The sequence below is a fragment of the Chelonia mydas genome, chromosome 2 (genome assembly GCF_015237465.2).
Source record: "Chelonia mydas isolate rCheMyd1 chromosome 2, rCheMyd1.pri.v2, whole genome shotgun sequence".
In the NCBI taxonomy this organism is placed as follows: Eukaryota; Metazoa; Chordata; order Testudines; family Cheloniidae; genus Chelonia; species Chelonia mydas.
In genome coordinates, this window is record NC_057850.1 from 181181962 (window position 1) to 181207710 (window position 25749).

At 45.3% G+C, this 25749-nt stretch overlaps 1 long non-coding RNA gene across 1 annotated transcript; it reads left to right on the forward strand.

The window, feature by feature from the left end:
• On the forward strand, positions 1 to 25538 carry LOC122464661. The gene is made up of 3 exons (XR_006288896.1): positions 1 to 148; positions 23327 to 23385; positions 25032 to 25538. It is a non-coding gene; the product is annotated as an uncharacterized LOC122464661 (long non-coding RNA).
• The last annotated feature ends 211 nt before the right edge of the window (positions 25539 to 25749 follow it).

The following is a 25749-nucleotide window of genomic DNA, read 5'->3' on the forward strand; positions in this document are numbered from 1 at the left end:
TTTCCGTGGTGTTTGGCATCTCTCCATTTATTTAAGTAAGCCCATGTTTGATTTCAAAACTGAAGTTTTACATACAACTCTCTGAACAGGGTTTGAATAGGCAGGTATTTCCTTAATAATTCGTGGTCACCTGGTGATGCTGAAACTGGTAAGTTTTTTATACAAGAGTTTGCAGGCCATTACTAACCCTAGGGCCTGTTGCTAAAAACATTTACAGTTAAAAAGATGGGCTAATTTGGCATTTTGAATCTGTTCCTTGCTACCTGTGAGCCTCACAGCCAGAAGAAATTTTAATCCTATGCCTGAAATTCTTAGTTCTATGGTGAATATGTGCAGAGGAGTGGAGAAAGAAAGTCTGCTATTCATTTATTAAAGTGGCACTATATGTCTATACATGTACACACAGAGAGCCAGAGATCTGAGATTTAGTTGTTCTCTAAAAAGGCTTCAAAGCGGATCAGTTGAGTAAATAGAACAACTGAATATAGTAACTAGGTTTAGCCAGGAGGAGTGCTTTTAACACAAGAAAAAACCCATCGCATTTGCTAAGTATTGAAATCCATGGTATATTAAAGAGAAGTTTTCCATAGCAGATACACAGGAAGAAAACAAGTGTTTTTGCTTTGCTGCTGGGGTATTGTTGCTTATTGCTCATTTTGCTGCCTATATTAAAAGATGCACTTTTTTAACTCTGAGGTCCCTGCTGTGACCTGAGACCAGATATAATTCGACACAGGGAAAGTACTATGTGTCAGTTCATTTCACCAACTTCAATCAAGATGTTAGATCAATTAACGGAGTTGCTCCTTTCTCCAGTGCTACTATTTTTAGAGAGATCACACAAAATGCTCTGTGTGAGGCTAGGTCCCATATTCTTCAGTAATCTAATTATGTTATGGCTATAGAATAATGGTGCATTTTATGCAAGACAAGTCATGTGAGTTGTCATTGGAAAAGTTATGATTTGCTGAACGTGATTATTCTGTCGGTATGCATGTATCGTTTTTGTAGCTGAAGTTATAAATACTGACTATGTATCTGTATCCCCCTCCCCGCGCTGCGCTCCAGTTTTGTGCCCCAAGGGCCAGCTGAGCCAGTGGCCGGCGCTGCCTCACTCACCTGTCCCCGGGGGCTGCTCCGTAGGCGGCGGCTGCTCCACAGGGAAACCAGTCCCGGAGCTGGGCTGCAGCCGGGCCTTTTATAGCTGGGGGTTGGGCTGGAGCGAGGGAGGGGAGAGCCGAGGGGGCGTCAGCTGCGTGGCCGGGCACCATTTAAAGACACCGGAGCAAGAGAGTGGTTCGTGGAGTGCCATTAGCAGCCACCGCTCGCTGGGGTAGAGCTGGGGGCGGTGTTAATGCAGCGCACGGCTGGGGGCGCTTTGTCAGGCTGGGTAACGCCCACTAGACAAGATGCTTTCACTCTAGATAGCTGGTTGGGAAGGGCCTATTCAGGGCAAAGAGCCATTAGGAAGAACTATAGGTCTTAAGAGAAGCTTATCTCCCACTTGTGAGCCTTCCTGGAAACACTCCAGACAGCCTATAAGTAATGGCTGCTATGATTTTACAAGGACATGTGACCAGGCGACATGATGCTGGACTCCATCTTGGGATGCCAGTATTTTTCCACAGTCTGGTCTGGGAACCAAGCTTTGGAACAAATGGTTCTTGCCCTATGCAAAAGCTATATGAGGCAGGGAGTGACATCAACTGGTGTTCTTCACTCCCCCCACAAGAAAACTCCTGGAAACACGTGAGGAACAGAGACTGGAGTGGGGAAAGTGCTGGACCCAGGCTAAAGGGATTTCTCGCCTGAAACACCTGGAGATTCCAAGCTGTAAAGCAAGTGCAATTTTTCCCTTAAGAATCTGCAGCCTGCTTGTATCATCTCTTAGGGAGAGAATCTGCTAATTCACATCCAATCTATTAAGTATATTAAGCTTAGTTTGTGTCTATTTGCTAGGTAATCTGCTTTGATCTGTTGGCTATCACTGAAATCTATCTTCTGTAGTTAAAGCAAAAACAAATTTATTATCTAAACCAGTGAGTTGGAGTGAAGTGTAAGGGAAGTATAGCTCAAGGGGCAAAGGCTGTTGCATATTCCTCTCCCCATTGAGAGAGGGGGCGAAGTTTATGAGTTTACGCTTTACAATTCCCTGTGTAGCGCAAGACAGTATAATTTTGGGTTTATACTCCAGAGGGGTGCATGCTTGGGGAACTGGGAGTTGCCTTGGCTGTAGCCTTTCTATGCAGGGGCTGGTCGGAGAGCCTGCGTGTAACTGCAACTGGGTTTGTCCCTACCTGTATAAATGCTGGTGAAAGTGCAGTCTGGGGGGCTTTGCAGCTTTTCACAGAAGTACAGTGTGAGAGGGAGCCTAGGCTGGTCAGTCAGGGGTCTCAGTGGTCCCCTGGGGTGAACTTGTCACACTCCTCATCTAAAGTTTTTAAGATTTTATTCAGCCTAAGATTATGACAAAATATTAAAAACACTTCAAGTCCACAACAGCTCTTTCTAAACATGACTCAGTCAATAATGCATACACATGCTCTCATATACTACCTCTTTTTAGAGCACTAACTTTGAACCTCAAATTACAGGGGAAATATTTCCTATAAAAAAAAATCAATGTATTCAAGAGCCAGTATCTACTCTTCACTCTTGCTAATTATGTGCGTGTGTGTGCATGCTAAGAATCCACTGCTTGGTTTTACCAACAAAGAGGACAAATCAAACACAGGTTTTACTTCACTCTGCTTCAGAGACCTTTTCTCTTGCCACTCTCCTTTGTACTTCTATTCATTTACTAGTGGCCTCCTGTTTCTCTCTACTCAATTGGGCCACTGGTGATGGGGGAGACTTCTCCTAGCTCTTAGAACAGCCTTCCTTTATCCTTTTGCCTGGTTGATTCTCTCTTTAATCTATTACTCCCTGCCCCCAATCCTGCTTAAACCTTTTCATTTCTTCCCCCCTCTGCTATTTTCATCTAATTATATTATAGAACTCAGTGATGGGGGCCTGAGCCTGCCATCCTACATTTCTAAGATTCTATAGCACCAGTGACATTGGGTACCTCAAGGAATGCCCCAGTTGTATCAAAGTTACCATACAAAATAAAAATTGTATTATTGTCTGTCTATGCCAGTTGGTAAAGTAGTGATCCAAATTAATGTACTGCTGTGAAATGCAACATAACGTGATGCCTATTAATGTGAGAGCTACAGTTTAAAGTGCACATATTTTCTTGCTTTCAAGCATGATACGATAGCGAAAGGATATACTAAAAATGTTCTGGAATAGTCAATTAATTAACCATGTTTCAATCAAGAGGCGAAATATTGCAGGCAAAACTCCTCTTGATGTCAAATCATTGACCTCATTATAGGTGTCATGTCCTTAAATAGAAAGTTGGTTCTGGGTGACTTAGGTTCAGGGACCAGACCTAGAGATACTTCAGGCATTTCCCACAGAAAGATTAATTACTGGCACATGTGCCAGTAAACTATAGGAAAGGAGCATATTTTTGACACCAGAGCCTTTGGCCAAACTTCTTCAGCTGGGATTCATTTTTAGGTACATAAATAAAAATGGCCTGATGCTTAGAGGTGCTGAGCAGCCACATATCCACTGAAGTCAGTGGGAGCTGCATGTGCTCTGCTCTTTTGTATATTTGTGACGTTCCCCTCTGGTGTTATCTGGACCGGTGATCTGCTAGGTCACTCCAATCCTTGACTCTGGGAGCCAGTCTTACCCTGCTCTTCTGTGAGAGCCCCCGCTCGTGGGCTGTTCACGCACAGCCTCTGGCATGTAAGCTGCTCCCAGCTAATTGCAACCAAATGACACTAGCCAATATCTCCGTTCCAGACACAACCCTAGGAACCTCTGTCTTGCAATGCCCATTTATGCCTGCTGGACGCTGCAAGCTTATATGAGTTCGTCAGTTTAACAAAGAAATTGATATGTACCAGGCTGGTTATCCCAAGGAGAGCCTCTGACACGCTTCAAACCAAACACACTGCTTCAGGTAGAACAAACAAACAATTTTATTAACTATAAAGATAGATTTTAAGTGATTATAAGTCAAAGCATAACAAGTCAGATTTGGTCAAATGAAATAAAAGCAAAATGCATTCTAAGCTGATTAACACTTTCAATGCCCTTACAAACTTAGATGCTTCTCATCACAGGCTGGTTGGTTGCTCTTCAGCCAGGCTCTCCCCTTTGATCAGCGCTTCAGTCACTTGGTGGTGGTGGTGTCTGTAGATGGGGAGGGGGGAGAGAGAAAGAGCATGGCAAATGTCTCTCCCTTTTATCATGTCCTTTCTTTGCTTTGCGCCACCCCCCCTTCAGAGTCAGGTGAGCATTACCTCATCGCAGTTCCAAACTGACCAAAGGAAGGGAGGTGACTTCCTGGAGAGTCTAACAGATTCTTTTGTTGCTGCCTAGGCCAGTGTCCTTTGTTCCTGGGAGGCTGGGTGGGTTTGTCCCATCCATGCCCTGATGAGGTGTGAATTGCCCCTCTGCTTCAGGAGAGTCTTTGTCTGGCCTTGCTTTATACCATGAGGATATATTTTCAGCCTCATAACTATATACATGAAATCATAACCTACAACATCACTATAACAACAATGCTCAGTGCATCATGAGCTTTCTGAAGACACCCAACGTGACAATCCTTTTATAAGGATGAACATGGGGGTGTAAGGTGTTCCGCTGAGGTACAGAGCATCACAATATTAGGCTACTATTTAGATGCCTAGTTATGAATCTAGGATACTAATTTTAGGCATCTAGGTTGGATAAATTTGGCTTTTATTTATCTGCAGAACGCAGGCATTTTTATATGATTTTTAGAAGAAATGAGCCGCTTTCAGACTATAGTTCTTCTGGGAATAATGCTAAAATGTGGGAAAAGCTTGTGGATCATCCAGCATTGTGTTTTCTGCAGGGTCACTAGCTCAGAGGAATAATGGAATATCTGCATAGCTGTTTTCCAGGTACAAGGTTTCACAAGTCACATTTGCTTGGCCATTCATTTTATTGAATAAGTAAAATCAGCGTAAAGGACATGAAACTGTAGCATGACTCAAGACCAAAAACCCACAAAACTATTGACTCTTGAAACATCTCATTACTTTTATATAGCATGACTGGAAAATACATTTAAACACTGATCTGAGTGTGACATGTCTGGATTTTATTCTATGTTCCCAACTGTGAAATTGTAAAGAATAGTCACCCTTGCTGTCACCAAATGGGCTCATGGCAGCCAGGACTTAACTCCAATGAGGTCACAAGACCGATGATGACTTTACTCTAGTAAGTGACAGGACATGGAATACTGGCAAATCATCATAATTGTTACAATAGATAGCTTCCTAATCAGGTGCATTATTATTTGAGAGTATGCTTACGTATAGGGTAATGTTTAAGAACTTGAGCCCAGAGCCACAAAAGGTCGTTAGGATCCTAAGTTCCATAGATTTCAATAAAGTCTAAATACGTTTGTGGATCTGGGCCGTAGAGAACTTTTCTTTCAAAAAATGCTTGATGAGAGAGAACAGTATACGTGGAGGGAGGAATAAAGCCTGAATGTTTCACTGTCTTGGCTAGCTGCCTGTCAGGAATCAGGGACTGCAACATAATGAGTTCAGCTGGTCTGTAGCAGGCTGCCTGATTGGCTACACCACCTGATTGGTTGGAAGAACCAACAGACCTGATCTTAATCCCAGCAGCAGCAGTTCAGCAGCTGCTCAAGGCATTCCCTCCCAGCTTCCTTGTTCCTAGCCTTGCTTCTACCTCTACCTCAGACCCAGCTTTGCCTCACTCCAGGTAACCCAATTCTGACCCTCAGCTCCAGTTCCTGACTTCTGACTCAGGCGCTGACTGTGGCTTTGACTTTGGGCTCCGATTTCCAGCCGTCAACTCCTATTTTGAGCACGATTGCCCATCTTGTGGGCTGACAGTTTGAGCCCACAAAACAATAAGAACTAGAGCTGATTAGGTGAGCATGGGTTTCTTCAAGGCCAATCTCTCTCCACTGGAGATATAGGGAGTCCTACAGACAGGGCTAGATTAAAAATAATAAAATCATTTAAATATCTGTAATGGGCAAAGATTGCCATATGCTCCAACAGCATCTGAATGTCAGCAGCAGACCAAGAATACCCACATGAAATGCTCCAAAAGCATTTCCAAACTACACAATGTCTTATAGGAAAGGCATCTTTTCCTTAACTGATCAAGAATCTGGAGAAACAATAGGTTGCTATATTGCCAAACCAGCTATATTGCTAGTACAAAACAGCTGGTTCATACAGTCCTCAAATATTATGTGATGAACTAATTCATGATAATTAGTAAGAGGGATGAAAGATGCAGGAGCTCAAATGAGTGCTCAAAAAACTAAAGTAACTTTACTAAGAGCTATAGACATACAGAAAGTTAGTGAACAAGTTCACATCCAAATGCAGAGAATAAGTGGAGTAGATACAGAAATAATTCACCAAGTAGCACACATAAAGCATGAAAATGCAAGGATAAATACATGAAATTGCGCAAAAGCAAATGCACAAATAAACAGAAAAACAAATCCAAAAGACAAGCATGTGGGTATTGTGGAGAGAAACAAGATAATGGAAAATGCTCCACAAATGGGTGTGCGATGCGATAATTGTGGCAAGATAAATCCTTATGCCAAAGCTTAGAGACAGTAAGAGCAAAAAGCGTGGGGGAGGAAGCACCATATTGAGGAAGCAAGCAGTCACTCAGAGGATGAGAGTTTGGATGTGACATTAATACAGTGTAAAAGAGAAAAAATAAGTGTCTTGTAAAGTTTATAATAGCACCAGAGGCAAAGACAAGACATCAGCACGCAAACAGGAAACTGAATGCCAAATAGACTGGGGGGCATCAGTGAATGTGCTAGGCTACAAAGATTTAGGGTTTGTCTATACTGGCAGACTTACAGTGCTGGCAGTTGAGTGCTTTCTGAGCAGTGCTGTAAGGGAAACCGCTGTTGTGTGTTCTCACTGTCAGCTGCCTGTGCAATAGCGTGTTTATACTTGTGGCACTCACTGTGGTATTTGGAATGGTGCACTCTGGGCAGCTATCCCACAGAGCATTTCTTCCTCTTCTGCCGCTAAGAGTTCTGGGAAGGCAGAGGGGGGTTGTGGGGCATTCTGGGTCCTGTCCCAATGCCGCCTGATGCATTGCTTCACATCCCAGCAATCCCTATGCTTCCACTCGCATTTGGAGCCATCTTTCAATGGTTTGTGTACTGCGCGCCCGGCCTCTTCAAGCTGCAGGAATGGATCCCGCACTGTTGACCAGTATGCTGCTCGCTCTAAGAAGTCACGAGTGGCAGTGGAGTTATTCCTTAAACTACAAAGGCAAGAGGAGTGTGACATTGATCTCGCCTTGCATACTAGCTATGATATGAGACTGCTTGTGGCGTTCATGGAGGTGGTGACCACAGTGGAACGCTGCTTTTGGGCTCAGGAAACAAGCACTGAGTGGTGGGATCACATCGTCATGCACATCTGGGATGGCGAGCAGTGGCTGCAGAACTTTCGGATGAGGAAAGCCACATCCATGGGACTGTGTGATGAGCTCGCCCCAGCCCTGTAGTGCAAGGACATGAGAATGAAAGCTTCCCTGCCATTGGAGAAGCGTGTGGCAATTGCACTGTGGAAGCTGGCTACTCCAGACTGCTACTGATTGGTCACTAACCAGTTCGGAGCAGGAAAGTTGACCATTGAACTCGTGTTGATAGAAGCGTTAATCACATCCTGCTCCGAAAGACCATGTGTCACGGAGTCCCCAGGCAATGCTCTGGAACTGTTCCCTTCGAAGCCAGTCAGGACTCTGGGGAAGTCTCCTTTCTGTGAGCAGACTGTCTTCAGGACACACAGCTCACACAACTTCCACCTTCCTGGGTCTGACCTCAGAGCATTCAGCATCCTCTCTGCCCCTCCGTGCACTTCCCACAGCGAGTCCGCCCAGGTGGGGTCCTAGAGAAGCCAGAGGGTCCTGCACCCCAACTCCGCAGTCAGATGTGACTCTCAGCCAGCCAGTAAAACAGAGGTTTATTAGATGACAGGAACATGGTCTAAAACAGAGCTTGTAGGTGCAGAGAACAGGACCCCTCAGCTGGGTCCATTTTGGGGGGCAGTGAGCCAGACAAGCATGTCTGCACTTCACTCCATGTCCCCAGCCAGCCCCAAACTGCCTCCCCCTCCCCCTCCTCTTCTGGGCTTTGTCCCTTTCTGGGCCAGGAGGTCACCTGATTCCTTTGTTCTCACATGACTGGAGTACTGTCATGGATGGTTATAAACTGTTCAGGAAGGACAGGCAGGGCAGAAAAGGTGGGGGAGTAGCACTGTATGTAAGGGAGCAGTATGACTACTCAGAGCTCCAGTACGAAACTGCAGAAAAACCTGAGTGTCTATGGATTAAGTTTAGAAGTGTGAGTAACAAGAGTGATGTAGTGGTGGGAGTCTGCTATAGACCACCGGACCAGGGGGATGAGGTGGATGAGGCTTTCTTCCGGCAACTCACAGAAGCTACTAGATCACACGCCCTGGTTCTCATGGGTGACTTTAATTTTCCTGATATTTGCTGGGAGAGCAATACAGCGGTGCATAGACAATCCAGGAAGTTTTTGGAAAGCGTAGGGGACAATTTCCTGGTGCAAGTGCTAGACGAGCCAACTATGGGGGGAGCTTTTCTTGACCTGCTGCTCACAAACAGGGAAGAATTAGTGGGGGAAGCAAAAGTGGACGGGAATCTGGGAGGCAGTGACCATGAGTTGGTTGAGTTCAGGATCCTGACGCAGGGAAGAAAGGTAAGCAGTAGAATACGGACCCTGGACTTCAGGAAAGCAGATTTCGACTCCCTCAGGGAGCGGATGGGTAGGATCCCCTGGGGAACTAACATGAAGGGGAAAGGAGTCCAGGAGAGCTGGCTGTATTTCAAGGAATCCCTGTTGAGGTTACAGGGACAAACCATCCCGATGAGTCGAAGAATAGTAAATATGGCAGGCGACCAGCTTGGCTTAACGGTGAAATCCTAGCGGATCTTAAACATAAAAAAGAAGCTTACAAGAAGTGGAAGGTTGGACAGATGACCAGGGAAGAGTATAAAAATATTGCTCTGGCATGTAGGAATGAAATCAGGAGGGCCAAATCGCATCTGGAGCTGCAGCTAGCAAGAGATGTCAAGAGTAACAAGAAGGGTTTCTTCAGGTATGTTGGCAACAAGAAGAAAGTCAAGGAAAGTGTGGGCCCCTTACTGAATGAAGGAGGCAACCTAGTGACAGAGGATGTGGAAAAAGCTAATGTGCTCAATGCTTTTTTTGCCTCTGTCTTCACTAACAAGGACAGCTCCCAGACTGCTGCGCTGGGCATCACAACATGGGGAGTAGATGGCCAGCCCTCTGTGGAGAAAGAGGTGGTTAGGGACTATTTAGAAAAGCTGGACGTGCACAAGTCCATGGGGCCGGACGAGTTGCATCCGAGAGTGCTAAAAGAATTGGCGGATGTGATTGCAGAGCCATTGGCCATTATCTTTAAAAACTCGTGGCGAACGGGGGAAGTCCCGGATGACTGGAAAAAGGCTAATGTAGTGCCAATCTTTAAAAAAGGGAAGAAGGAGGATCCTGGGAACTACAGGCCAGTCAGCCTCACCTCAGTCCCTGGAAAAATCATGGAGCAGGTCCTCAAGGAATCAATCCTGAAGCACTTACACGAGAGGAAAGTGATCAGGAACAGTCAGCATGGATTCACCAAGGGAAGGTCATGCCTGACTAATCTAATCGCCTTCTATGATGAGATTACTGATTCTGTGGATGAAGGGAAAGCAGTGGATGTATTGTTTCTTGACTTTAGCAAAGCTTTTGACACGGTCTCCCACAGTATTCTTGTCAGCAAGTTAAAGAAGTATGGGCTGGATGAATGCACTATAAGGTGGGTAGAAAGTTGGCTAGATTGTCGGGCTCAATGGGTAGTGATCAATGGCTCCATGTCTAGTTGGCAGCCAGTGTCAAGTGGAGTGCCCCAGGGGTCGGTCCTGGGGCCGGTTTTGTTCAATATCTTCATAAATGATCTGGAGGATGGTGTGGATTGCACTCTCAGCAAATTTGCGGATGATACTAAACTGGGAGGAGTGGTAGATACGCTGGAGGGCAGGGATAGGATACAGAGGGACCTAGACAAATTGGAGGATTGGGCCAAAAGAAACCTGATGAGGTTCAATAAGGATAAGTGCAGGGTCCTGCACTTAGGACGGAAGAACCCAATGCACAGCTACAGACTAGGGACCGAATGGCTAGGCAGCAGTTCTGCGGAAAAGGACCTAGGGGTTACAGTGGACGAGAAGCTGGATATGAGTCAGCAGTGGGCCCTTGTTGCCAAGAAGGCCAATGGCATTTTGGGATGTATAAGTAGGGGCATAGTGAGCAGATCGAGGGACGTGATCGTTCCCCTCTATTCGACATTGGTGAGGCCTCATCTGGAGTACTGTGTCCAGTTTTGGGCCCCACACTACAAGAAGGATGTGGATAAATTGGAGAGAGTCCAGCGAAGGGCAACAGAAATGATTAGGGGTCTGGAACACATGACTTATGAGGAGAGGCTGAAGGAACTGGGATTGTTTAGTCTGCAGAAGAGAATAATGAGGGGGGATTTGATAGCTACTTTCAACTACCTGAGAGGTGGTTCCAAAGAGGATGGTTCTAGACTATTCTCAGTGGTAGAAGAGGACAGGACAAGGAGTAATGGTCTCAAGTTGCAGTGGGGGAGGTTTAGGTTGGATATTAGGAAAAACTTTTTCACTAGGAGGGTGGTGAAACACTGGAATGCGTTACCTAGGGAGGTGTTAGAATCTCCTTCCTTGGAAGTTTTTAAGGTCAGGCTTGACAAAGCCTTGGCTGGGATGATTTGATTGGGGATTGGTCCTGCTTTGAGCAGGGGGTTGGACTAGATGATCTCCTGAGGTCCCTTCCAACCCTGATATTCTACGATTCTCCAACCCTTTAGCTCTCACCTTGCAGTGGGGAAGGGCCCAGGTCATCAGTTGCCAGGAAACAGGGTGCTGGCCATTCTCTGTGTCCAGACCCCTGCACATACCTGCCCTCTAGGGCTCTGCAACGATCATACACCCTTATCCCACCACCTAAATACTTAAGAACTGCATAGGGTAAACTGAGGCACCCCCACACTATTCAGAGGAAACATTAAGAACAGTCCCGCTTCATCACACCATGACTCTGGGCAATCTGCGTGACATTGGGGATGGCTTTGCACAAATGGGCTTCCGTAACTGCAGAGAGGTGATAGATGGCACGCATATTCCAATTCTGGCACCAGACTGCCTAGCCACTGAGTACATTAATTGGAAGGGGTATTTCTCTATGGTTCTCCAGGAGCTTGTGGATTACCGTGGTTGGAAAGGGGCAGGACACATGCATGTTTCAGAACACTGGCCGGTTCAGGAAGCTGCAAGCAGGGACTTTCTTCCTGGACCAGAAGATCGAAAATGCCCATTGTGATCCTGGGAGACCCCACCTGCCCCTTAACACTGTGGCTTATGAAGCCATACCCTGGGCACCTTGACAGCAGCACGGAGCGGTTTGACAAACAGGCTGAGCAAGTGCAGAATGACTTGAGTGTGCTTTTGGCTGTTTAAAGGCCTGCTGGCGTTGCCTATATGGGAGGCTGGTCCTGGCTGATAGCTGTGGGCTGTACGTACCATAATATTTGTGAAGGGAAGGGTGAAAGCTTGACTCAGGGCTGGACTGCTGAGGCTCAGCATCAGAAGGCTGAATTTGAACAGCCAGAGACCAGGGCTATTAGAGGGGCGCAGCTCAGGCCCATAAGAATCAGGGATGCCTTGAGGCAGCAATTTGAAGCTGAAAGCCACTAATATTTGTTGCTATGCTTGGGAGTGCAGTGCTTGTAATGCTAGGAGGTGATTGGTGCAGATGATGCACTATGAAGGTTTAAGAAAATTGCCTGTTGCTTTGTAGGGTTCTGTTTGCTTTCAATTAATGGACTAAAGCTTGCTTTCAAACAATTTTAATAAACTGGAGGAGAGAGACAAAAAAATAACAAACTCAAAACACAACACATCAGCACTATGGTGGATGGGGGAAGGGAAGGTCCCAGGAGGAGGTGAGGTCCAGGGACAGTTAAAGATTTGTGTATGTCCAGGGCTCATAGCCAACCTTCTCCTTTGGAGTACAGTACAGTGAATACTGTACTTCAGCAGGGCTAAACTGCAGAGGGACAAGTGTTGGGTGCAGTATGTACTGGGAGTCTGGAGTGCAGGACTGTGATGGGGGAGGAGTGGAATGCCACAGGTACAGACCAGAGCCAGGAAGTTGATAAGTGTGTTGGCAGTGTCTGGGGGCTGAATGGGAAAGTTTTGCGACAGCAGCTGCAGGGGAGGGCGGGCGTGGAGCTGCTCAGTTTGCAGTGCTAGCAGTGCCTGGAGTGTGTCCACTTGGGGCTCCATAATGTTTAAGAGCCGCTCTGTGGCTTCATTCTGGCGTGCCGCATTCTCTTTTTGGTCCCTCTTCTTGCTGTCCCGACACTCCTTCAATTCCTGTTTTTTCAGCCGCAGAGTGCATAATGACCTCATGCACGAAGTCCTCCTTGGTTCTTTATGGCAGCTTTCTAATTCTGCACAGCCGTTCAGCTGGCAATAAAGAGGGAGGCTGGGCTCCCAAGGTCATATCTGTGAAGCCAAAATGCAACATTTTACAGAAGCAGTGTTTGCAACCCACAGACCACTGACTTTTTTTTAAAAGCACAGCCACTATTCACATACCTGTCACTAACTGGCTGACCCCAGGCAAGCACACATGAGCCACAAGACCCCCAAATGGTGAGTAACCACATGGACAGGGAAAAATCAGTGTTCCCGGACCCTACTGTACACTGGGCACGTGGCTCTTTGGGGACAGGAATCCCCTACCTTGTTGGTTCTCCCACATTTTCCATGGGCTGTGTTCATTATGGAAGATCTCACTGCTGAAGGTGAGCAGGGAATCAAGGGAGGGTCTTCTCCAAGAATGCAGCTTCCGCCCAGGCTGTTACGTGGCTCGCCTGTGTGCAGCAATGGTCCTCCCCACAGTGATGGCAGAGTGGCGTGGGCAAGTTACCCTTAAAGGGGCAAGAAACAAAGCAGCTCTGCCAAAGAACCTGCAGCAGTGGATTGCCCAGTATCTCCATGAGAGTTTCCTGGAGATCTGAGGCAGATTCCCATGAAGTGAGGGAGTCAAACCCCACCCTGTTCTGCTACTCAAAGTAGGCATGTGGTGGTATGCACATCATACAGACGCAAGCCTGCTTCTGCAACCCTCCTGCCCCCAACATCTTGTTTCAGCGATTCCCAAAATCAAAGCTACTTACCAGGGACCTCCTCTCCTGTTTGTGCTGCACCAAGATCAGACTGCTGTGACTGGATAGCCTCCTTCAGGGTAGAGAAGAGCTCCTGGCTGCATGCATCTCTGACCTCCGAGCCGTCCTCTGGGTCCCCCTCCACATCCTTGTCCAACATTTCTTCCTCCTGGCTCAGACCATTCTTGACTGGCACACGAGCCACTGAAGTATCCACAGTAGCCTTTGCAGTGGAGGTGGGGTCACCATCTAGTATCACGTCCAGCTCTTAGTAGAACCAGGAGCTTGTGGGCACAGCATCGGAGTGGCCGTTTGCCTCCTACGCCTTGTGGTAGGCGTTTTGCAGCTCCTTCACTTTGACCGTATACTGCAGTGTGTCCCGGTCATGGCCCCTTTTTATCATGCATTGTGAAATTGTGAAATAGGCATCAATTCCTACAGCTGGAGTGCAGCTGGGACTGGACAACCTCCTCTGAGATCCAGCAGCTCAGCATTGCTGCAAGTGGGGGATTGCCTGATGCCTGGAGCAGGCATGGGCACCTGGAAAGATGCGCTGAGACCACTGCACACATCACCGAACAAATAGGAAGGGGACTTTCAAAATTCCTCAAGCAATTTACGGGGTGGGGATGATGGTCAGCTGAGGGCAGGGCAGTTGAGTTCAAACACGACGAGAGGCAAGAACAGGCATTGTGGGACATTTCCCAGAGGCCAATCACAGTGCTGTAATTGATCGGGGTGTCTACGCTGGCACTGTGGCACCGTACCCCCAGTGCAGAAAGCTGTACATCTCATCAGGGTAGGTTTTTTTTTTTTAACAGCACTGCAACTGCACAGTTTCTGCGCACTACATGGCTTGGCCATGTGTACACCTCGGGAGTTACAGCACAGAAAGCTGCTTTACTGCACAGAAACTTGCCTGTGTAGACACGGCCTTACCCGATACTATGCAAGAGAAGAAAGTGAAATTGCAACCAAGGTCAAATATGGCACAGTCATAATACCACTATAAGCAACACAAGTTATATGCAGAATTCCAAGGGAAAGTACATGGGCTGAAACGTCAGGTAGTAGAGATCACACAGGAACCTTTGCATTTAGCTAAAAATTAGTCAGTTCAGTCTAGTGACACTAAATCTGGGACAAATGACTCCTAACAGGCACACAAGCAAAACAAAAGGTACACTGTGGCACCACCTTAGCAAACCTTGCTGAAGGGATTACCAAGGTGAATTTTTAAGATCTGGGATGTCTTCCAGGCACGTTACACCTAGAAACAGACAAACAAGTTAACTAGTACAGCACCTACCTTACAGGGTACCCTTTGCATTAAAAGGGGACATAATCAGAGCAATAAAGCAAATGGAAAACAAAAGCATCATTGCTAAAGTTAGACCTCACCAGTTGGATAGGAAGCATTATAGCCTGTGAGGAGCCACACAAACTGTACATTCGTATGGACCCAAGCAATTTAAACAAAGCACTAAAAAAAGAAAGTGCACTACCAAATTCCTACAATTGAAGTGCTACCTGACTTTAATAATTGATACCAAAGATGGATGTTGACAAGTGCTACTGGAAAAGTGAAACAGCAACTTCACCACAGTCCAGACACCAGCAGGTAAATACAGACGGTTGAGACTGCTGGTTGGGCTCAAACCTGTAGCAGAAGAATATCGGTGCTGCCAACACGACATACTAACCGGACTCGCTGGGATCAGCACCATAGCTGATCAAATCCATCCATTAGAATGTCGAGGCAGCCTGGCAGAAGCTGTGGCAGATCATGACTACACCCTCTTCCGTCTGCTAGAAACCACCAAGAAAGTTAATCGGAAACTGAATAAAAGCAAGATGAAATTGTAATTGACTGCAGTACTATCCATGGGGGCACTTGTGGACCTTCAAAGCGCTACAATAGGACCCTGAAAAGGTAAAAGCAACTGCCAACACCTAAAGATATTAAATCAGTTTAGGGACAATTCGATTTGAAAAAATTGTCAGATAATTTACAAAGCTGTGACAAGCAGGCTCCAGACACCTCAAGCAGAGGACAGGAGGGTTGAACCCCAAAGAATAAGCAGCTCAATCAACTGGTTGTATGCAATGTGCTATAAAGTATGTCAAGTAAAGTCTTTTATGAAAGCTTGTAACGGTCTGAACATGACAGTCCTTGTTAGATACATGTACAGACTATAGTTATGAATTTGTATATAACTGTGCTCCTAACTTCTGCTGCAACATGCAGCTCTACCTGAGGCAGGCAAGGTCTGCCTCCCCAAACAGACAAAACTAGCTTCAAGTACCTAGCATTATATGAGCTAGGAAAAGACAACTTATGGCCCATTATCTAATGGGAAAACACTGAAACAACTAAAAAGAAAACCCCAGTCTTGGAAAACTATAAGAGGAGGGAGTTTTCTCCCCTTTGAATATCTAAAGGCATTTTTTCCTTTTGTCACTAACCTTTGAGAGAAGGGGTTTGAAGTGAAATCTAGACACAGGGATAGCAGCTAGGGACAGCAGCTCTCTCTGAAAGGCTGGATCCTCTTCTATGGTTAGGGGGTATGCTGGGAAATGGTTCAAAAACAATAGGTAACTTAGATAAAAATCCCTTTTCTAATACAAAAGTGTAAAGTCCAAGGTTGTGTCTTTGTTTATTTTCGTCACTTGTATAGGCTTGCTTTCACTTTCATCTTTGAATCTGATTTTTCTATCAAATAAAAATGTTACTTTTATCCCAACCACATCTCTGGTGTGCAAACTGTGTGGAGTGTATGTGCCAAAGCAAACCACTCTGGGGGGTTGGTTCCAGGCCTTCAGAGGTGACAAACCAGAGTGGAAAAGTCTGAGTGTCTGGTAAGTTTCAGAGAAACAGCCCTGTTAGTCTGTATTCGCAAAAGGAAAAGGAGTACTTGTGGCACCTTAGAGACTAACCAATTTATCTGAGCATAAGCTTTCATGAGCTACAGCTCACTTCATCAGATGCATACTGTGGAAAGTATAGAAGATCTTTTTATACACACAAAGCATGAAAAAATGGGTGTTTACCACTACAAAAGGTTTTCTCTGGTAGTTAAGAACTTGATGTGGATGGATTTGGGGGACTCGGGACTGGAAGGACTGTTGGAGTCACATGTGCAAGGAAATAACTAGGCTGGTAGAAGCCTGGGTGAGACCTTTATGGTTGTAGGCAGGCTACTGGTGTCATGGCTCTGAGCCCTAACAGCATAGTTATAAGGCAGGTAGTGAGAGAACCCCTTCGTGATCCGCAGAAGTCTCACAAGCCTCTCAGATGTGTGTAAAGCCCCGAGGCAACTACTGGACAAAGATGTAGTATGGACATGGGTACCTCACCATGGTGCAGCCATTGCACATAACAAGGAGCTAGTGACCAAACATCCCATTTTGAAATACTAAGATGTGAATGAAGAGGCAGCCATCCAATGGGATTCCAGTAAGATGGGGTTTGGAACATCACTACTACAAGAGGGATAGCTGGTAGCTTTCACATAAAAGTCACTAATATTAGCAGTGGAACAAAGATACACCCAGATTGAAAAGGAATGTCTTGCAATAGTGTTCACATGTGCAAGTTCAATAGGTACGTTCAAGGATGGGAAACTATTGGAGTAGAGTGGGACTATGAACCACCAGGAGTGTGGTCTTTTTAACCCTACAACCTGCCAGCAGCCCCAAAATGCTTACGGCTCATGTTCCTGAAACTGCAATGCTAGAATTTAAATGTATGCTACAAGAACAGGACTGAAAGGATTTATCAAGAGCAGCCACTCCGACTGGAAAAAAAAAAGTGACTTCTGAGTCCTGTGGGACTGTGGAATAGTAAAATATAGACTCTTCGTAATGGAGAAGCTTGTGCACCAAGTGAGTAAACAAGAGAAATGACAAAAAGATGATAGGTATTTAGAAATTTGGTTACCCTTTTCAGTGTACTCAGAAGCAGGGCTCCACAGCCAGCAAGCCAGAATCTTTAACCAGGTTCTTTTCATATTAACCTGATCCTGAATAAGTAATACATGATATAGTATGTTAATGCTGTATTGTAACTTTGCCTTAACAAAAAGCTGCCCCTGCAAAAAGCAGCCTTTCCACATGAAAATACAGCAACGGAACAAGAATAGGAGACCCTCAATCTGACAAATCTAGGAAACACAGAAAGACATCAACCAAGCCAGCTATGTGGGAGTCTCAAGTCAGGGGCTGGAATCCAACAAACCATACAAGATATAAATATACAAATGCTTTTATCCACCATTCTGTCTGGATCACCAGGAACCAGCCCCACCTGCTTCTCAAGACAACTAACTGATGAGATGAGCATACCAGCTATCACATTCAAAAGCAGCAGCTGAGTCATAATACGCAGATCACTGAATGTATCATAATACGCAGAACAGAAACTCTCAGGAACACATCTGCAGCCATTTTGGAACAGAAGCCTGTATTTGGAAAGCCAGAGTCACCACATACTGGCCAAACATGGCCAAGGATATCTGAGACCTGCTGAGTATTGTGATGTATGTGGGGAAAGACAGGGCAAACAACAAAAAGACAGTGAAAATATAAAACATCCCCAACAGACTTTAGAACAAAAGTAGGAATGGACCTTTTCACTGCAACAATACAAACTACCTCATTACTATAGGCTACTATTCAGACTTCTGGGAACTAGAAGTAATGTCAGACACTACTGTAGTGACCATCAGAGGCAAAGAAATGAAGCATTTCTGCAGATATGGGATTCCAAGTTGTGTAGTTTCAGACAATGGACCCCATTTTACTTTTTTTTCCACATTACCCGTGAACAGGAATTCATTCACATCAAATCACCGTATTATAGCCAGTCAAATGGCAAAGCTAGATCAGCAGTTGAAATTGGTAACTGCTAAAGAAAGCAAGAAAAAAAGCCAAGAAAAATATATGGTGAGCCATTATTGATTGAGGATGCACTTCCACCAAAGCCTTAATAGCAGCCTGAAACAATGCTTGATGTCAAGGTGCATGCCTAGTCCCAGCATTACTACAACCAGCATCTGTAAAAGTAGTAACAGACCAAAAGGAAGAGAAACACGCGAAGGCCAAAGCCTGTCAAGAACAAAAAATTAAAGACCTCCCAGGACTACAACCCAGAGATTCTGACAGGATCAAATTGTTTCCTCAGGGCAAATGATGAACTTGAAAGGAAGTTGAACAGATAAATCCTTATTCATATAGGGTAGCAGTGGATGGACATATGTCACCAAAACCACATAGACATATGCCCATGACAAACACAGACATGGAGTATGGAGAAATAAGCACTCCACTTGGACTTGATCAGCAGGGCATGGAAGAAACAGGTCAATGTGCTGTTAGCCCGAGACAGTTAAGGCTAGGTTTTACTTCACAGAGGATGGGCTGTCTGCAGTATTCTACCCCCTTTGCATCTATCAACAGTGTTTTAGTGTAGTTAAGACACAGGCAAGTTAAGGGTGCAAAAAACCAAAATGTTTATTGGGACACACAACAAACTAGGACTCCCTGCAACTAAGATAACATTGAAGCAGTTATTCTTTGTGTTAACACAGATGGTATAATGGGGATGAATGCCAGAGCCCAAACCCTTACACGGTGGGGGTTTACAAGAACAACAGAGAAGGATTATATCCTGTCTTGCAGACACTGGACAGGAGAACAGGAACACAGATGAGAACCAGGGACCTCAAGGGAGGATCAGGAACACAACAGGAATCAGAGTTCAGAAACGTCTGTCACAGGTAAGTAGATCTTCAGCGGGATGTCTTCTGCCTTCTATACTTGACCTCAATATCCTGCGTGCTGAATGTAGACACTACACAGTGTGATGGTTTAATAGGTGAGTGAGGGTAAGTCCAAGAAACCTTATTAGGTGTTACTAGTCCACCTCAGGTCTTATTCCCTCAGGGCTCTAGCCACCAGCAAGGCCAGTGCTGTGGGAGGGATTCTATGCCTCACTGGGATGACCTGCTTTCACAGCATCCAAAGACACAGAACCCCTTCCCGCCCCCCGCTGGCTTGAACACATCCTTACATAAGTTTCCTGTTGCTGGGCAGATTTCACTATCATGTGACACTATCTTTCCCGCCTTTCCTTCTGCTTTGGTGCCAAGCTTGAAAAAGAGCACCAAAAGAGCTGAAGGAGAAGAGGTGCCAAGACAGAGGACAGGTTGTCCTTTTACCAATCCAAAATGGCTACTAGGTACACTTAATTGAACCTTTTCTACCCAACAGTGCAATAAATAGATCTCAAAACACACTCTCTGAGCACACCACCACCAGAAAAAGAACCAAATGCAAGGCAGTCTCCTTGTTGTCACAAGACAGACAGACTTGCACTCACTCCAGTATCAAACCACCTGCAAGGGTATAAACAAGACTTTGTTGAATATGAAGACACAAAAGAACAACTCTCCCCAAACCAGGAGGAAAATACTTTCGTTCTCCAAATAAAACAACAAACAAACAAACAAAAACACATGATACAGACTAAGGGTAACAAGGAGGCTCTTCCTATAAGGGCTAGAGAGCTGGCACTAGACAACCCTGATTGCAGAATGAGTCACCTGGGAGAGATGAGGGTGACTGCCCTATGAAGAGCAGCAAGAAGCTACAGTGAAGGGTGGGGAGGGATACGTAGAGATTAGACACATGAAGTTCTGTGGGAGCAGCGGCAGTAGGATGCAGTAGGACATGCAGCAGGCAACCACAGTGGTGAAGCTCAAGGCACAGCAGTGGTGCACTGTTGCCAGCCCTGAGAGCACTGAATTAAGCCAGGTAGGCCCAATCAGCCAATTGTCACAGGGCGCTCCACTCACCACTAGGAGGCGCCCCCTTCAGGTGATTATCTGTGCCTGGTTCAGCACCCCCTTCCTTCTCTTCTCCCACTCACAGTCACAGCGCAGCTTCTGCATGACTCAGCCCTCCGGCCAGGTCATGTTGTAATTCCCCTTTTGTGGGGGTGGGGGCCTTTCAAAGTCTCTCTGTATCAGCAGCTTCAGGCAGTCCTCACACCCACTGCCCTGGCTACATCTTCCCATTCACTGCACCCAGCAATACTACTCTACAGTAGATGATAGCAGAACCCTAGCCCACCCTCTACTCTGGATTCCAGTCCAGGTCCCTACAGCAAGCAGTTAAGGTGTGTGGCTACACCTACATTACTGCTCTCTTTCCTGGACTACATCCTATCATACTTCCCCAAGTTTTTGATTCTCCAGCCTTCCTAGTGAATGTCAAAAATGTTGTAAATTAGTTTTGACTTTGAGTGAGCTTTGCTGTAGTATTAGTATTAAAAACTGAACCTCATTTAGGCCAGGAACTTCTAATAAGTGATCTGACCCTCCTCAAATTGAAAGTGGAGACACCAAACCAGGGGTGCTTTAAATCAGTTCTTGTGTGCTGAACAGAATGATGTGGGAAGGCTGGAATGTTTCATATTGTTATTTTAACATATACAGATCTCAATTACACTGCAAATATAAAAATATTGGATACAATGGAATAAAGCAATGATAGTGGCCTTAGTTGTCCCTCCTGCCAAGCTCAGAGGGAGGCCACTCTGCCTCACACAGCAGATAGTTAATTATTAGGCTAGGGCTCCGGCTGCCTTGGGCAGGGCCAAGCACCACTCAGTCTATAGCCCGAGCCTCTTGGCAGGGCAGCCAGTAATTTATATTGTCTGGGGCTCTGACCCCCTGGGCAGGGCAGAGCACTGAGCAATCTTTTAGACCAGACTTCTGGCTAGGGTAGACAGCCAACACACAAGACACAGGCCTTCCGGCCTCGGGCGAGTAGGACACCACCCCGGGGTGGGGGTGGCAGCAGGGGGCCAGGAGACCCAGGCCCACCCTGCTCCACCAAGTCCCAGCCCAGGGCCCTAACAGTGGCAAATGGTCCCACCATGGGTCAGCAGGAATCCTACCAGAACACACTGACTCACAATGTGACAGCACAAACAGATTGACGTCTGGTTTCCCTGGGCTACTTCCTACTGCAGTCCATTGTCAGGGCTCCATCATCTGAGAGTCCTCGGTCTCCTCTGGGTAAACAGCAGTCCCAGCAGCTCCTGTCCACACTCAGCCCCCTCTGGAGGCAGGACTGGAGTCCTGCAGCAGGCTAGCAACATCCACCACCTTTACTGGTTCCCTCCTAGTGAGCTCAAGGGCCTGCCTCTTATACCTCCTGCCCCACCCCTCTGCTTCTGGAGTGGGGGCAGGGCTGGGCTGGCTTGGCTCCACCCACCAGGGGGAATGTAGTAGACCCTCCCCTTCAAGCATGGGTGGGAATTGCAGCCTATGACATAGATGGTTTGTAATGTCTCATGTGACTGACTAGTCCAATCTGAGATTTGCTCGATCTTTGGCAGTTATTGCAAATGTATGTATCTTGGTTGGGAGCTGCTTGCTTCCTACGGGCTCTTTTCTCTTCAAGCTGTAGAAGCCAGTTCCTGTCATGGACTTTGATGCCCTGATGGAGATGATGGCATAGTTTATTGTTAAATTATTCTTAATAGGCTGGTTGAACTGAAGTAGTGCAAAAGGATTTGACCTGTAGAAAACTTTCAATTAAGTGAGTGGATATGACTGTAATTATCTATCTGTTGTTTTACTTCTGGACATGGACATCCAGTTATTTTATTAACATTATTAATGTCCAGAGGAAGCATGCTAAAGAATGTTTGTTTTTTCTTTGAGAGCCAAGCACCATCTAGTGGATAAACCAGAAGTAATCGCTCTGGCTTCATGTTCCGACCTACCTTTGTAAGCATCAATGAGTGAACCTCCAAAGGTTTAGAGTTTGGATAAGGCCATGTCTAAACTAGCAAGTTTACAGCAGCACAGCTGTACCAATGCAGCTGCACTGCTGCAAGATTGCTCACGTAGCTACTCTATGCCAACAGGAGACAGCTCTCCCATCGATTATAATCAAACCACCTCCACGAGTGGTGGTAGCTATGTTGGCGGAAGAGCTTCTCCCACCAGCACTAACATAACACTGTCCACACCGGTGCTCCTGTTGGTGTAACTTATGTTGCTTGGGGGAGGGAGGTGTTTTTTGTCATAAAAGTGGTAGTGTAGACAAGCCCTAAGAATCCAGAAGTTTGAATGGGTATCTGAAGCTTAATTAAACTGTTCAAAACACCCAACTCTGCAAAATCAAACTGGACATCTTACAAGAACAAGATTTCTTGTGAGATTTCCAGCATTTCCACTCCTGGATGGAAATCTTGCAAGACAGCCTTCCACACAGTATTTTGTTACATGGGGGTTCCAATCACAGCTGGAACCTGTAGATGTAAAGGCAAGGAATAAAATAAGGTAAATGTGCCAAATATTGCAAAAAAAAGAGTTTGGGCAAGTGCAGGAATTGTCCTTTCCTGTGTGCCCATAACAGTGCCCAGCACAATGTCATGGTTGTGGTCTCTAGGCACTGCTTTAATAATAAAAACTAATAACAAACATATTTTATACCACAAGCACCATTCCCTCTAATGTTTTCCATCCATGTGCAGAATGAATTTTGTTATGTGCACCAAATTACTGAGGTAATGTGCGGATATGCGCCACCAGTAGAAACAAAAACCTAGATATAATATATATTTTTTTAAAAGTTACCATAGGGATAATTACTTCAGCCAGGATAGATTATGCATTTTAGAACTCACTACTCAAAGAATTATATTAAAGCATAAGAGAGAAATAAAAATTATGAAATGTATAGACCAGTCAAAAAACTCAAATACTAGCACTCTGAAAAAAATAAAATTACAGAGACTATATGTGCATTGCAGGAAGTACCAAGAAGTAACAACAATAATAATACAAATATGTGTTGGGAGGTGAGTGTGAAAGACGGTGTGTATGAGTGAATGATATATGCATTGCCCTTTTAAGTACATTCACAACCTGGCAGGACTCCCCAGTGGACTGCAGCTGCTCTGGGCATCCTTCAGGTAATCAATATTGCTAACTCTGATGCTATATGGTGCTTTTCTTAAAGCCCCAGTGTGTATACACAGGCACAGGAGGATGATATTTAGGAAGAAGTGTGTATATAAAGCATCCCCTTGAATTCTGGGAGAAGTGGAGCGGCTTCCTCCCATTCTGAGTTATAGTCAGGGGACTAAAACTTTAAGTATCCGTACGCTCAAAGTGTGGAGTGCTGGCTGACAGCTCTGACATGGAACTGCACGCTGACAGAAAAGTCAGGCCATTGCCCCAGTCCCGGGCAACATGGATCCAGGGTGGGAGAACACATTTCCCAGACTGCATTCCTCACTGAAAGAGGCCCTTTTTTTTCTTATTCTACAGAGGACCTAGCCTTCTCTCTCTCTCCACCAGAGGCAGCTCTGTGGAGGTTACTGTCATTCTAATGTTTACACATCAATTTACAGCGTTATGACTATATATTCGTAATGGAAAAAGATAGAAACTCAGGGACTGTTTTAATTAAAGTGCAGAATTTCAGATGATGGCAAAACGCCTCCCAAATGGTGGAGCCTTGCTAAAATCCTGAGCGCTACTGTTTGTTTTCAGACCTATGATTTGCTGCTGTACCTTGCCCTTTTAAGTAGATTTGCACTCAAAGCAGACACAGCAGCAGCCACCAGCAAGCTCCCTCCATCCCATTCCTGAGCCCTGTCGCATTCCCTTCCCCACTCTGCAGAGACGGGGTACAGGGCTTGGGGGGAGAGGGACACCCTGATATAACCCCTTCTCCCCCCTTGCTCTGCATAGCAAGCAGGAGGCTCCCTGGAGCAGCTCCAAGACAGAAGGCAGGAGCGGCATGGCAGTGGGCTGAAGGACACCTGAAGTGCGGCACTTGATAGCCTGCTGGGAACTTAGACCATAAGAGCCACATTCTGCTTTTAGGGTGAAATTCACCCCTGTACACCAGGCCAGTACAACGCCTACACAGTGCTTCATTCAAAACTCCTCAAAATAGATCCTGAGTGGTAGAGCTTTGTGTTGACGTTTTCAGTGCTACTACCTCTGCTGCATCTAACCTCTGGCTATATTAGAGGATTTTACCCTTTGGGACTCAGTCTGGGAGTTTTAACTCCCACAAAATTCTCTTTAAATAATAATAACGGTCATTAGTTCAAGAAATATTTGTTGTCTTTGGCTGAGTTTCCATGTTTTTTCACAGAAGACTGGCAGCATAAGAGTTTGGCAAGTTTTGGTGGCACACAATGTAGGACTGGCTTGTGATGTTCTTACACACGAGTAATCTTTTATCAAATGAATAGTCCTACAACTGAAAAGGGAATCTTTGGGTGCCTAAGGACTATTCCCAAGAATAAGAATTGCAGGATCAGGATCTATTAAATTAAATGGTTTGTACATTATGTCTATCGGAATTTAACCAACATAGCTTATCTTCCATATCCAAATATCCAGTATGATTGGTGTCTGTGTGTGTGCATATGGCAGCAGGCATGCACTTACACACAACTTTTTACAAACAGTGAAACCCTACAAAAGTGTTCTCTGATTAAGACCTCTATGTTTCCCTCCAGAGTAAATACCAGGGAGAGAAACAAATGCATCACAGGTTCTGATGTACAGCCATTAAATTGCATTTTCCATTTCCCCAGAGGTCCAGTGAGAGATACAGTGTGGGCAAAGTGCAAAACCAGAGAGTCATGGAGGTTGGTGAGCTGTCCTGTCGGAAGCTTGTGTTGTGATCTGGGAAGTTTAGATCTGGATTTGAATTTCACAGCTCAGGACTGTCTTTATAATGGCCCCAACTACAACGTAAATGTCACTCTCCACCCCAAACTTTGGGTCACGTTAGCTTCAGCTCTGAACTCAATAATAGATTCATGAGAATTTTTGAGATTTTTTTTAAAAAAAATCTGTCACAAATTGGGACAAAATTTGAAATCTCAGAAATTGTCATGAATCAATAACAATGCATTCTTTACAATATGCCTTGAATTTTATGTTTTAAAAAAAGAATGAACAGTTTAGCTACCAACCAAATTAAAAAAAAAAAAACGAGAAGAAAACCCAAACCAGCCTCTGACTCCTGATATACAAATAGTAGAGAAGTAAACCAAATGACAGTAATTTTGTTTTCAATGTGATAAAGATTTTGCCTTGACTGGAACTCTTTGAATTATTTTCAGGCTAGCGATAGTAAGATCGTTGAGCAAACGTACAGATAGTCATAAGTATCAGGGCAAAGATATAGCTTCTCCTAGCTGGAATACTGGTTCTTTCATATCAGAAAGCTTTTTAATTATATTTGCTTTAAGAGCTTGGGGTACAGTAATTCTCTTGAAGGGAAAAAGTATACAAGATTTTCCCTATCT